Source organism: Pogona vitticeps, chromosome 2 (assembly GCF_051106095.1).
Source record: "Pogona vitticeps strain Pit_001003342236 chromosome 2, PviZW2.1, whole genome shotgun sequence".
Taxonomy (NCBI): Eukaryota; Metazoa; Chordata; class Lepidosauria; order Squamata; family Agamidae; genus Pogona; species Pogona vitticeps.
In genome coordinates, this window is record NC_135784.1 from 296,533,064 (window position 1) to 296,545,060 (window position 11,997).

At 41.7% G+C, this 11,997-nt stretch overlaps 2 long non-coding RNA genes across 2 annotated transcripts in view; one reads left to right on the plus strand and one right to left on the minus strand.

Annotated features, from left to right (window-relative positions):
• The window catches only part of LOC110085074 (uncharacterized), a 37,994-nt gene extending 27,048 nt beyond the window's left edge, over nt 1-10,946 (minus strand). Inside the window, exons 1-2 of the long non-coding RNA XR_013541582.1 lie at nt 10,833-10,946; nt 3,864-3,972 (exon numbers count right to left, since the gene is read on the minus strand). This is a non-coding gene — a long non-coding RNA (uncharacterized LOC110085074). The remainder of the gene's footprint in view (nt 1-3,863; nt 3,973-10,832) is intronic.
• LOC140705002 (uncharacterized) lies at nt 572-3,283 on the plus strand. Its single transcript, XR_013541580.1, has 2 exons — nt 572-683; nt 2,017-3,283. It is a non-coding gene; the product is annotated as an uncharacterized LOC140705002 (long non-coding RNA).
• Nucleotides 10,947-11,997: the final 1,051 nt, after the last annotated feature.

The window sequence follows — 11,997 nt, forward strand, 5'->3', positions numbered from 1 at the left end:
ATGTAAATGGGTTAGGATGATTAAGGCCCCAAGTATACGCTACACGTAGAAGAGAGAACTCTTAAAGTGCTACCTATATGGGATTTTTCATAGCAGATAATTTTTCTTACATCCCATAAACTGCAAATTAGTTTGCTTTGTCTTGTGATTGGTCTCCAGGCCATTAACATGTTCTACCGTTGCGAGCCTGATTTCTTAGACACACAGGACTGCGTCAAGGTCTGTTCATCACTGAGGGGGAACAAACTGGGAGAGGGATCCATTTTTTAAAAAATTGGGACTAAAATCATGTGAGTTTTAGCCTGAATCCATAACTTTTGTGCCTCACCGTGCTGCCGCCACTTCCGCCTCGGATTCCCAGCTGCCATTGCTACTGCCACCACTGTCTGATGAGGGGGCAGGGGGAGGCGGGGAGAATGGAAAAGGAGGATGAGGATGAGAAGGAAACGGGCAAGGGGTGAGGGTGGGAGGGCACCTGGACAGGTGCTGGGGGGGCAGGTGGGTGAGCCAGGGTGTGTGGGGATGGCAAACAAGTGAGGGGTGACTGGATGGGCAAATGGGTGGGCACCAGCCGTGTTGCTTTTATTTTATTTTTAGAAATTCCTGCACATCCACCTGAAAATAAACAGACCTCTGGCAAGGGAGCAGAAAAATCCACTTCCCTGGCACAGTGCTCTGCATGTGTATGTACCTTGTCTGTACACTAAAATTTAAATCTTTTTTTTTTAAGGAGAAACCATTTTGTTGTCAGTAGGATCAAGCCCTCAATCTGGGGACGGCGTCCTGAATGCTAACCTGATTTCACCTCTAGCGACAGCTTGCCTGTACAATGTAGCTTGACCCGCCATCCCATATCCTTGTTAAAATGGGATGTGCAACCCCATCCCAGGCATGTTAACATGACAACACAGAATATTCCACTGAGTTTACTGGGATTTGCTCTCGAAAATGTGTGCACAGGGTTGCTGATATAGGTATGAATAATAACACTTGCTGAACTATAGTGGGTGGCAACAAAATAAAAATAAAAAAAGATGAAAACTTTATGGCTCCTTAAAGACTGTCATATTTTTTCTGATAATTCTGTCTTCTCATGATCTGTCCAGAGTAGAACAGACTCTGTTTCATCATTTTTTGTCTCCAGAGATATTTCAGGCTTGATTTGATTCAGGACCCACTTGTACATCTTTCTGGCAGTCTAGGGTATCTTCAATGATGCCTTCCAGCACCACATTTCAAACCAATCAGGTTTTTAATGTATTTTTGAAGGCTTTCACAGCTGGGATCCAATGGCTGTTGTAGGTTTTTCAGGCTGTTAGGCCATGTTCCAAAGGTTTTTCTTCCTAACATTTCACCAATCTCTGTGGCTGGTATCTTCAGAGGACAGGAGTTAGAACTCTGTCTGTGTTCTGGTGTAGTGTGTGGGATAGTTGAGCATTTGTATCTGTGGAATCAGCTTTTTGTCCTTTTCAGGAGATTGAGTGATTATGGTGATCAGGGTGTTTTTTGTTATTGGTCTATTGGACTACTATGGGGGAGATAAGGGGGTGATATGATCTGCCACTATGACAGATCCTCTTCCCCCCTTATCACGACAATAGACCCATAACAAAAAAACACCATGATCAGCATAATCAGCCAATCTCCTGAAAAGGACAAAAGCTGATCCCACAGCTACAAATACCCAACTAGCTACATACTGCATTAGAACACGGAAGAGACTGTAAGATAGTTTATTAGTTCAACCCAAACAGCCCTGGTCAATTTCTCATAGTGTTGAATAGATAGTTCTTAAAATTAATACCTCTTCTCTGCAACCAGTATGGACACTTACTGGGCATATATGCCAACTGGGGGATTTTGGCAGCTGATCAAGAACTACCCTTCCTAAACTCTGTTATTGATCGTCCATCCTCCGTAAACTGTTTGTGACTCCTTTAAATACCATGTGAACCACTGAGTATGGCCACATCGTTTGACTATTCTTTCTCCTCTTCTCCCTTGCCCTCCTTTTAGCAATGTGATATTTGTCCCTAACCACACACTGTTACATCTGACATGATGATATCAGGCACAAACAAAAACCACAGGGGCTTCCACCATCAGGTGAGGATCTGAGCCCAAGAGAGAAGAAAAACACAGCTGAGAAGCAGGAGGAAAAGCATGATGCTGAGACTCATCAGTCTGAGTACAGATCAGACTATTTCTGGTTCATTGCAGCATGACATGTGTTAATTTGTAATTCTATCCTCTTTCTGCATTAAGGTTATTAAAAAAAACCACAAAGATATTTTGTGTAAATATGTGCTTTTACATCCATTTTGTCACATAATATGCATTTCTAGACATGTTTTATCTAAAGGTACATATTGTAGAGTGTAGATTATCCTAAAATAAGGATTTTTACATAGACCTAGGAACATTTAAGAGGTGCTAACATAAACTTTAAAATTCAGAATAATGACAAGTCTAGAGGATAGCTATCTGGATATAATTCCAAAAGGTCCAGATCCTGTCATTGTTGCACCTGAATTCTCAAAGATCCAAATACTCAGTTGTCTTTAATGAACAACCCAAAGTAATATCTTATAGAAACAACGGGAGTGTTTGCTGATATTGTTCTCCCATATTGGAATGGCTTCTTTTAGAGGCAAAATTTAAACCAGGAGATATTTGATTCATCTGTTATTCCAGGTTTTTTTTTGGGGGGGGGGGGTTTCTTTGTTACTGGTGAGATTTTTGTTCAGAACTACCCCCTCCCCTGCTCATTTCCTCTGTTAATCATTTCTCATCCCTTTACTGTGATGTGGCATTGTGCATTTGGTTACTGGCCTACATAGTTGCCACATAAAAGTCTGTTGTGCAACTGAACTTTTTCTTCTTCTTTTTGAAGTTACTTGCTCGGTCTCATACAGCCAGTGACCAGAAACTTAGAATTGCAACAGCCGTGTGTGTTACCATGACCCATTTCTTTGGAAGGTCATTCTGAATAGTTTTGAAACAATCTGTCAGCAAGTCACTTTTCCACTGGCCGACAGCCAGGGCTTCTGTTCTCTGTGGTGGTTGCCTCTATAGAGGCATAGAAAAGTTGTTTTTTTTTCCTGACTCCAGCAGCCATACTGGCTGGGCAAATATGGTAGTACAAAACAGTAGCTTTTCCCAGCCCACCTTTAATCTCCCATTTCTATTTCATAGAATTAGAGTCACAGAATTTTTAGAATTGGAAGGCTTATCAATGCCAGCACAGAAAATCCCACAGCTAAAGCAATCCAGACCCCCCCATCTCTGTTTAAAAGCCTCCTAATAAAGAAGGTCTGCTGACTTCTAACTGGACAATTGACCAACCCTCACTGGGTTGCCACAAAGGCCACACTGGTCTGCCACGTTTTTCTGCCTGAAGAGAGAAAAGACACCACTCGCTATCACCTGGATGACATTGAACGAAACCAACTGCCCTGGCAGTGCTTGCATCTTATTTCAGCATCGACAACAGGAGTGAGGAGAGCTGGCAAGCTTAAGGGATGCAGGACAAGACATATTGAACATATAGTGGTATCCTCCAACAGAGGGACATAACAAAAATGCCACTGCCAGCCTTTTGTGTGTGTGTGTGGTGTGTGGTGTGTGTGTGTGTGTGTGTGTGTGTGTGTGTGTGTGTTGTGTAGGTTTTTCACTCATATCAAGCCTTTCTCCCAAGGTGGTTTTCAGAATGGCAGATAAATTAGAATATTCTAAATGCCGTTAAACATACAATAATGTAAAAATAACATTAAGCAACAAAAAAGATACCTACACATTTTCATATAAGAGTTTTAAAGAAGGACGGCAAAGAAACTCCTGTTAAAAGCACCTTCTTCTATTACCTGATCAATAGCCAAAACTGCAGGCTGAAGGTCAACGGTGAGGACCAGTCTATCCTCCTGTGGAAGGGAGTTCCACAGCTGTCCATTCTCAAATCCTCAGCAGCCTTGCCTGTGAGCATAGACATATTTCATTGGTCTGCCTAATGATAGCAAGGAGGCAAATCACCCTACTTTTCTCTTGAGAGTTCTTTGTGGAGGGGGAAAAAAACTATCTTTTTGTCTGCTTAGCTTCTACAAGGAGAGGTAGCAGCAGCATTAAGTAAGTGCTTTGGGAAAGTTCTGGTTTGAAGTGGAGATGATAGTTTGGAGTCCTCTTTCCTTACTGAGGATGGGTTAGCATGGGCAGCAACCAAGCATTTTGTAGAAAAACCCTGTATGTGAGTAAGCACCCCCTCCATCTCCTACAAGTTCATGTAAACAGAGAAAGAAAGAGAGGGGGCTGATTTTTAAAGTGTCAAGCAGCACTTCAAACGAATCTACTCCGGATCCTAGAAGAATTAATGATTGTATTTATACAGACATGGCCAAAAATATTGGCACCCTTGCAATTCTGTCAGAAAATGCAACCCTTCTCTCAGAAAATTGTTGCAGTTGCAAATGTGTTGGTACTCACATGTTCATTTCTTTGGTTCGCGTTGGAACAACACAAAAAAACAGAGAAGAAAAGTCAAATCTGATACAATCCCGCACTGAAACCTAAAAATGCACTGGCCAAAATTATTGGCGCCCTGTCTAAATTGTAAGAAATAATGGCTTTTCAAGCATGTGATGCTCCTTTAATTTGTATTTAGACACACGTGTTGCAAGTAAGAGGTGTGGACAATATTTTTTAGAATACAATAGGGTCTTTGTGTGACCCTCAGTATGTCTTTAGGCCCCCCATTTTTTTGTTACGAGAAAATGAATCCTCTTTTTAGATTCTGCTTCTTGTTTCCTAAAAATCTCAGGACAAAAGAAAGCACAGTGGTAATGGATTATGTGGTTTCCATCTTAAATTATGTGAAAGCATTTTGGACATTTTAAGATATTTTTGATTGCTAACCAATTTGGGGGATCCTGTTAGGATGAAAGAGGTAGAATGATTTTAAAATAAAATAAAACATTTATAGTAACTCAGAACTACAATAGCCCATTGGACAGGAGCAGAGCTGATATTTGATTAAACTTCCTTAGAGTGAGTATTGTTTCTATTATTCTATTTAGCCCAAGCATTTATAATAATAATAACCTTCGAACTGCAGAGGCGGAAGGGGCCCGATGGATCATCAAGTCCAGCCCCTCTCAAGGAGGCACTGTGGGGGAATTGAACTCACAGCCTCTGACTCCACAGCCAGAAACCTAAGCCACTGAGCTATAGGTGAAGAATTTGGCAGTTTTTAAAAAATAAAAGGAGAACATGGTCTAGAGGGGCGGGGTAAAAATAAAATAAATAAATAAATAAAATAAATAGAACAAACCTATCAGTTCTAAAGGAAATCAACCCTGAGTGCTCACTGGAAGGACAGATCCTGAAGCTGAGGCTCCAATACTTTGGCCATCTCATGAGAAGAGAGGACTCCCTGGAAAAGACCGTGATGTTGGGAAAGTGGGAAGGCAAGAGGAGAAGGGGACGACAGAGGACGAGATGGTTGGACAGTGTCACCGAAGCAACCAACATGAATTTAACCCAACTCCAGGAGGCAGTGGAAGACAGGAGGGCCTGGTGTGCTCTGGTCCATGGGGTCACGAAGAGTCGGACATGACTAAACGACTAAACGAACGAACGAAAAAATAAAATCCTTGTTGAGGTGTCTTATTAAGTTAAGACAGCTTATATATCAACCAGAACAAAGATATTTGTAATTATTTATGTAAACCTTTGGTCTAGATGGGCGGGATAGAAATCCAATAAAAAAATAAATGGTTTACTTTACACCCTATTCCTGGACTGTCTTCAGGAACAGTGCCACACAAAGTGTGGTATATAGTAACCTCATGTCTTTGGTGTTCAGCTATAACCATCATTTTTTTTCCTTCCAATGTGGACAATCTGATGTTCATTTCCCCTCTTTTCAGCATCTCCTCTCTTGGGCACTTTGTGAGCAAACAGCCCTTTCAACTGCTTAATCTGTGTAGCAATAGGAACTAGGCCGTGTGACTAATGAAAGGCCTTGGACAGAGGATGCTGCCTCTTGCAAAGATTTTTCTGCCACCCTGGTGACTCACTAAAATGATCACTTTAGTGTCAGGGAAGAGTGTTGCTTTAACAATGCTTCTCTCTCTCTCTCTTTCTCTCCCTGATGGAAATATCCATCATTTCTCAGTTAAGCTTTCATTATTATGTAGATAATTTCTCATCAGAAAGACCTGATAGACTGGCAGGAGTAATTTAGTTTCCCATCTAACCATCACCACCCCATTTTCCTTTTAAGGAAAAAAAATGGTGTGAGGGGGAATTCAGAACAACTTTTCTCAGGCTTCATATGTAACTTTGCTAATTATCCAGCTGGAAACCAATTGACAAGAAGGCTTACTTGAAACCTCAGTTGCATTAGAGGATTTGTTTTTATTCTGTAACAGAAAGACAATGACTGGTCTCTACATGCTACCTGCTGGGGCTTGAATTAAGGGCAACAGTCTTAACATGGAAATTAACGATGCATTCCTGTGTTTATTCCTTGCAAGTACATCCCATCGTATTCAGTCCAGCATACACTTGATGCAACCCATTGCAATTAATCCAGAGGGTATGGGGGGGGATTTTTGGGTCTTTTTCAGCCATCTTTTTGCCTGGTTGCCATGTGTGCCAAGGAAACCACTGGAAGCAAGTGCATGGAATTTCTTCCAGGGGAATGACATAAGGACAGATCATCCGATCCCCCGTTCTGCCCACCCCACTTGAATTCTAGGCCGGTCACGCTCATAGCTCTATACAGTCAGCAAAAACAAGACCTGGAGCTGACTGCGGTTCTGATCATCAGCTTCTCATAGCAAAATTCAAGCTTAGACTGAAGAGAGTAGGAAAAACCACTGGGCCACTCAGGTATAATCTAAACCAAATCCCTTATGAATACACAGTGGAAGTAAAGAACAGATTTAAGGAACTAGATTTGGTGGACAGAGTGCCTGAAGAACTTTGGATAGAGGCTCGTAACATTGTCCAGGAGGCAGCAACGAAAACCATCCCAAAGAAAAGGAAATGCAAGAAAGCAAAGTGGCTGTCCAACGAGGCCTTAGAAATAGCAGAGAGGAGAAGGGAAGCAAAATGCAAGGGAGATAGGGAAAGTTACAGAAACTTGAATGCAGACTTCCAAAGAATAGCAAGGAGAGACAAGAGGGCCTTCTTAAATGAACAATGCAAAGAAATAGAGGAAGATAACAGAAAAGGAAAGACCAGAGAGCTGTTCAGGAAAATTGGAGATATTAGAGGAACATTTTGCGCAAAGATGAACATGATAAAAGACAAAAATGGGAGGGACCTAACAGAAGCAGAAGACGTCAAGAAGAGGTGGCAAGAATACACAGAGGAATTATATCAGAAAGATGTGGATATCCCGGACAACCCAGACAATGTAGTTGCTGACCTTGAGCCAGACATCCTGGAGAGCGAAGTCAAGTGGGCCTTAGAAAGCCTGGCTAACAACAAGGCCAGTGGAGGTGATGGCATTCCAGTTGAACTATTTAAAATCTTGAAAGATGATGCTGTTAAGGTGCTACATTCAATATGCCAGCAAGTTTGGAAAACTCAACAGTGGCCAGAGGATTGGAAAAGATCAGTCTACATCCCAATCCCAAAGAAAGGCAGTGCCAAAGAATGCTCCAACTACCGTACAATTGCACTCATTTCGCACGCTAGCAAGGTTATGCTCAAAATCCTCCAAGGTAGGCTTCAGCAGTATGTGGACCGAGAACTCCCAGAAGTACAAGCTGGATTCCGAAGAGGCAGAGGAACTCGAGACCAAATTGCTAACTTGCGCTGGATTATGGAGAAAGCCAGAGAGTTCCAGAAAAATATCTACTTCTGCTTCATTGACTATGCGAAAGCCTTTGACTGTGTGGACCACAAGAAACTATGGCAAGTTCTTAAAGAAATTGCAGTGCCTGACCACTTTATCTGTCTCCTGAGAAACCTATATGTGGGACAGGAAGCAACAGTTAGAACTGGTCATGGAACAACTGAGTGGTTCAAAATTGGGAAAGGAGTACGGCAAGGCTGTATATTGTCCCCCAGCTTATTTAACTTATATGCAGAATACATCATGCGGAAGGCTGGACTGGAAGAAACCCAAGCCGGAATTAAGATTGCCGGAAGAAATATCAACAACCTCCGATATGCAGATGATACCACTCTGATGGCAGAAAGTGAGGAGGAATTAAATAACCTCGTAATGAGGGTGAAAGAGGAGAGTGCAAAAAATGGTCTGAAACTCAACATCAAAAAAACTAAGATCATGGCCACTGGTCCCCTCACCTCCTGGGAAATAGAAGGGGAAGATATGGAGGCAGTGTCAAATTTTATCTTCCTGGGCTCCATGATCACTGCAGATGGAGACAGCAGCCCTGAAATTAAAAGACGCCTTCTTCTTGGGAGGAAAGCGATGACAAATCTTGACAGCATCTTGAAAAGCAGAGACATCACCTTGCCAACAAAAGTCCGAATAGTCAAAGCTATGGTTTTTCCTGTCGTGATGTATGGAAGTGAGAGCTGGACCATAAAGAAAGCAGACCGCCGAAGAATTGATGCCTTTGAATTGTGGTGCTGGAGGAGGCTCTTGAGAATCCCCTGGACTGCAAAGAGAACAAACCTATCAATTCTAAAGGAAATCAACCCTGAGTGCTCACTGGAAGGACAGATCCTGAAGCTGAGGCTCCAGTACTTTGGCCATCTCATGAGAAGAAAAGAGTCCTTGGAAAAAACCTTGATGTTAGGAAGGTGTGATGGCAAGAGGAGAAGGGGACGACCGAGGATGAGATGGCTGGACAGTGTCTGCGAAGCAACCAACATGAACCTGACACAACTCCGGGAGGCAGTAGAAGACAGGAGGGCCTGGCGTGCTCTGGTCCATGGGGTCACGAAGAGTCGGACACGACTAAACGACTAAACACACACACGCTCATAGCGAAACAGGTTCCCCCTCCAACCCTCAGCTCAGAAACATAGGGACAGAAACCATTCCATTATTCTGCTGCAAGACCAGTTGGCAGAAGGTGGGGTTAAAAATATTTTAAATGAATAAATAATAAATAAACAAAAGTTATTTTATTTTACTTGTTTAACAGAGGTTACAGATCTTGACTTCAAAGCTGGCTGTAGAGATGGAGGCTTCCTTTTCTCATAGGCCAATGGGGGGGAGTATTTATCTTTCTATTTTCATTTGTATGTCACCTTTCTCCCAATTAAGGAACCCAAGCCAGCAAAGGAAAGCAAAAATATATATTTTTAAAAAATGCAAGATAGTTGCCTTTGTGGCTTTATTTGCAAAGATAGACTTTGTCTCCTGTTCACCACTTCTTTGCCCAGCTGAGAGTTGACTGGGTGAGAATGATGTGACCAGAAAAGTTTCCAAGTCGTCTTAATTTCAATATAAAGCAGCAGTAAATTTCATACCTAAGATTTTGTTTCAATTCTTCAGGGATAACGTAAGGGCAAGCTTTTTGACTGGTGGGAATTAACACACACAGGCATTGGCTTTTCTGGTTTGTTTGTTTGTTTTCTCCAGCAAAAACAGCAGAGAGTTTTGTGACAAATTGAGGACTAATGCACTTTATTTAGTATGAGCATTCATGGTCTGTAGCTCACATATTCAGAGACAGAGGTGGGCTATTGTTCACAAATTATTGAGCCAAATAAATCTTATTAGACTATAAAGTGCCACAAGACTCTTGTTATACGTTGAATGAACTATAGACTAACTGAGATACCCATCTGGAAATTCATGGTACAACGTATTAAAGATCCACAAATCAAGTTAATATCAGTGTAAAACAGAAAAAAACATGAACAATGACAGCACAATGTCACCATAAGAAAACAGAATAAACAGGGCATACAAATACAGTTCTTCAATTATAATCCCAACGTCCTCTATAACAAAGGCTGAAATCCTGTTGCTTCTTACACATGCAGAAGGCAGATATCATAACATTCTGTCACTACTATCTGGCAATTAACAAATTGTTGTTGGGCTTCGCAAGATTACACATACCAAACCAATCCCTGAAAATCCCAGCAGCGACTTAATAATTGCCAGTTAGAAGCAACTGAATGTTAACGCTGTTTGCCTTCAACATGCATAACAAAGTAACAAAGATGCCAGCCAAAGTCTTAAAGTGCTATCTAAAAACAGTATGTAGGAAGCTAGGAAGATCTTTTTAGGAAAGAGATTCCACAATTTGTTAGCGGAATCTGATAAGATGCCACTATGAAGAAGCCCTTGTCTTATGTAGCTTCTAGCCACACGTTAGATGCACGGTGACACAAGACCAGGCTTCAGAGAATGGTTGACCTCCATGGTTAGGATTGCAGATATTGGCAACTATTTCATCATACAAGCCACTTGCTATCCCTCCCATCTGCTGATGGCCCCACACAACCTGAGTGAAATTTTCCATGAAGAAGATAGGTTTTTTTTTTAAAAAAGGTTCAATGTTCCTTCCTCTCCCTATTACATTCCTGGAGCATATCCATTGCACAACTTTTCTGAAACGTTGCTGATGACCTATGTTGAAAGAGATGAAGAAAGCCGTTTTATTTGCTAGAGACTGATAGCAAAGGGAGCAAATACTGGGGCTCCTAAATAAAGCATTGACCAAAGGTTTTGACCATTCGGTCATCAGACTCCAGACCTGCGTGACGGCGCGGTTAAACAACATGATTGCAACAGATACTGAGGTGATGCAGGTGGACTGTAACACAAACAAATATTGATACACACATACACAAATGACTGCTGGCTGGATACACGATTTAGCCCAGATTCATCTCCTTACCAGAAGCATCCAAGTGGCTCAGAGGGATGACACTTCCTTATAATTGGTTATAGTTCTTCATGTTCTGTGACTCTTACCTCCACAATGGGTTATATATCTGAGGCTAGCCTGAAGCTGTTACATAAGCATGAGGTCTCAGCAGGCTGTAAGTAGGCCATAGAGAAAAGTGGGTAAGACTGGACTCCTGGAAACTGAAGTTTCAAAATGTGGGGGCGGGAAACCAACAAAATAAACAAGCTAGTCCTGGCCTGACCTGCAAATAGAGCCTGTCTGTAGCAAACAGTTTTATATAAAAGCTTTTATTTATCAAGGGCTGATAAACTAATTTATGTAACATTCCATATATCCCTTAGGCTTTTCCATTCCCCTTTAAATGGCTCTAAGCTTTCCCAAAGACATTTGCAGTAATAACTGCAAATAACTAATATTCTGACAATAACTAATACAAGGGGGACGTTGGGCGGTAGGAGAGGAATGTTTCAAATTATATAGCTTGTAGGGATTTTGATCATGGTGTCATCCACCCTCCAGGCATGTAAATCATTATTTTGCTTCCCAACAGACAGCTGTCAGATATTGAGGGATGTAGCCCTTCTATGTTCTCTTCTAGTTGTCATCATTATCATCTTCGAATGGCAGAGCTGGAAGGGACCCTATCGATCATCAAGTCCACCCTCTGTCAAGGATGCAGACACAGGACTTTAGGCGGCTAGAGGCAAAGGGCAAGGCCAGTTCCCTCTCTCTCTCTCTCTCTCTCTCTCTCTCATTTGTGTATGAAAGCCTGCCAGCCTGCCAGTGCAATCTTACTTCAGAGCTGCATGCTAGTTTGATTTTGGCCAGACGGGGGTAGAGGGTAGATTGCATGGCATACTAATCTGTGCTGTGGCTACTTCACCTTGCCCAGACCTTGGAAGTAGTTAGCTATAACACATGTAACAAACTACAGTATATTCAAGTAACCAGTAATACAGTTTGTAGTTATAGTTACTTGTAGATGCAATGAATAAACACGTTGCTAAAGTGCAACAAATAACACTTTGTTTTTTTAAGGGCATTTACATTTTTAAGGAGCCTTTTGACAGAAATGTTTGATGTTTTGCCATTCTGTTATGAATTCAAAGTGAAAAGGCAAGTATCCTTCTGTTTTCTATTTCGTATTTTTATA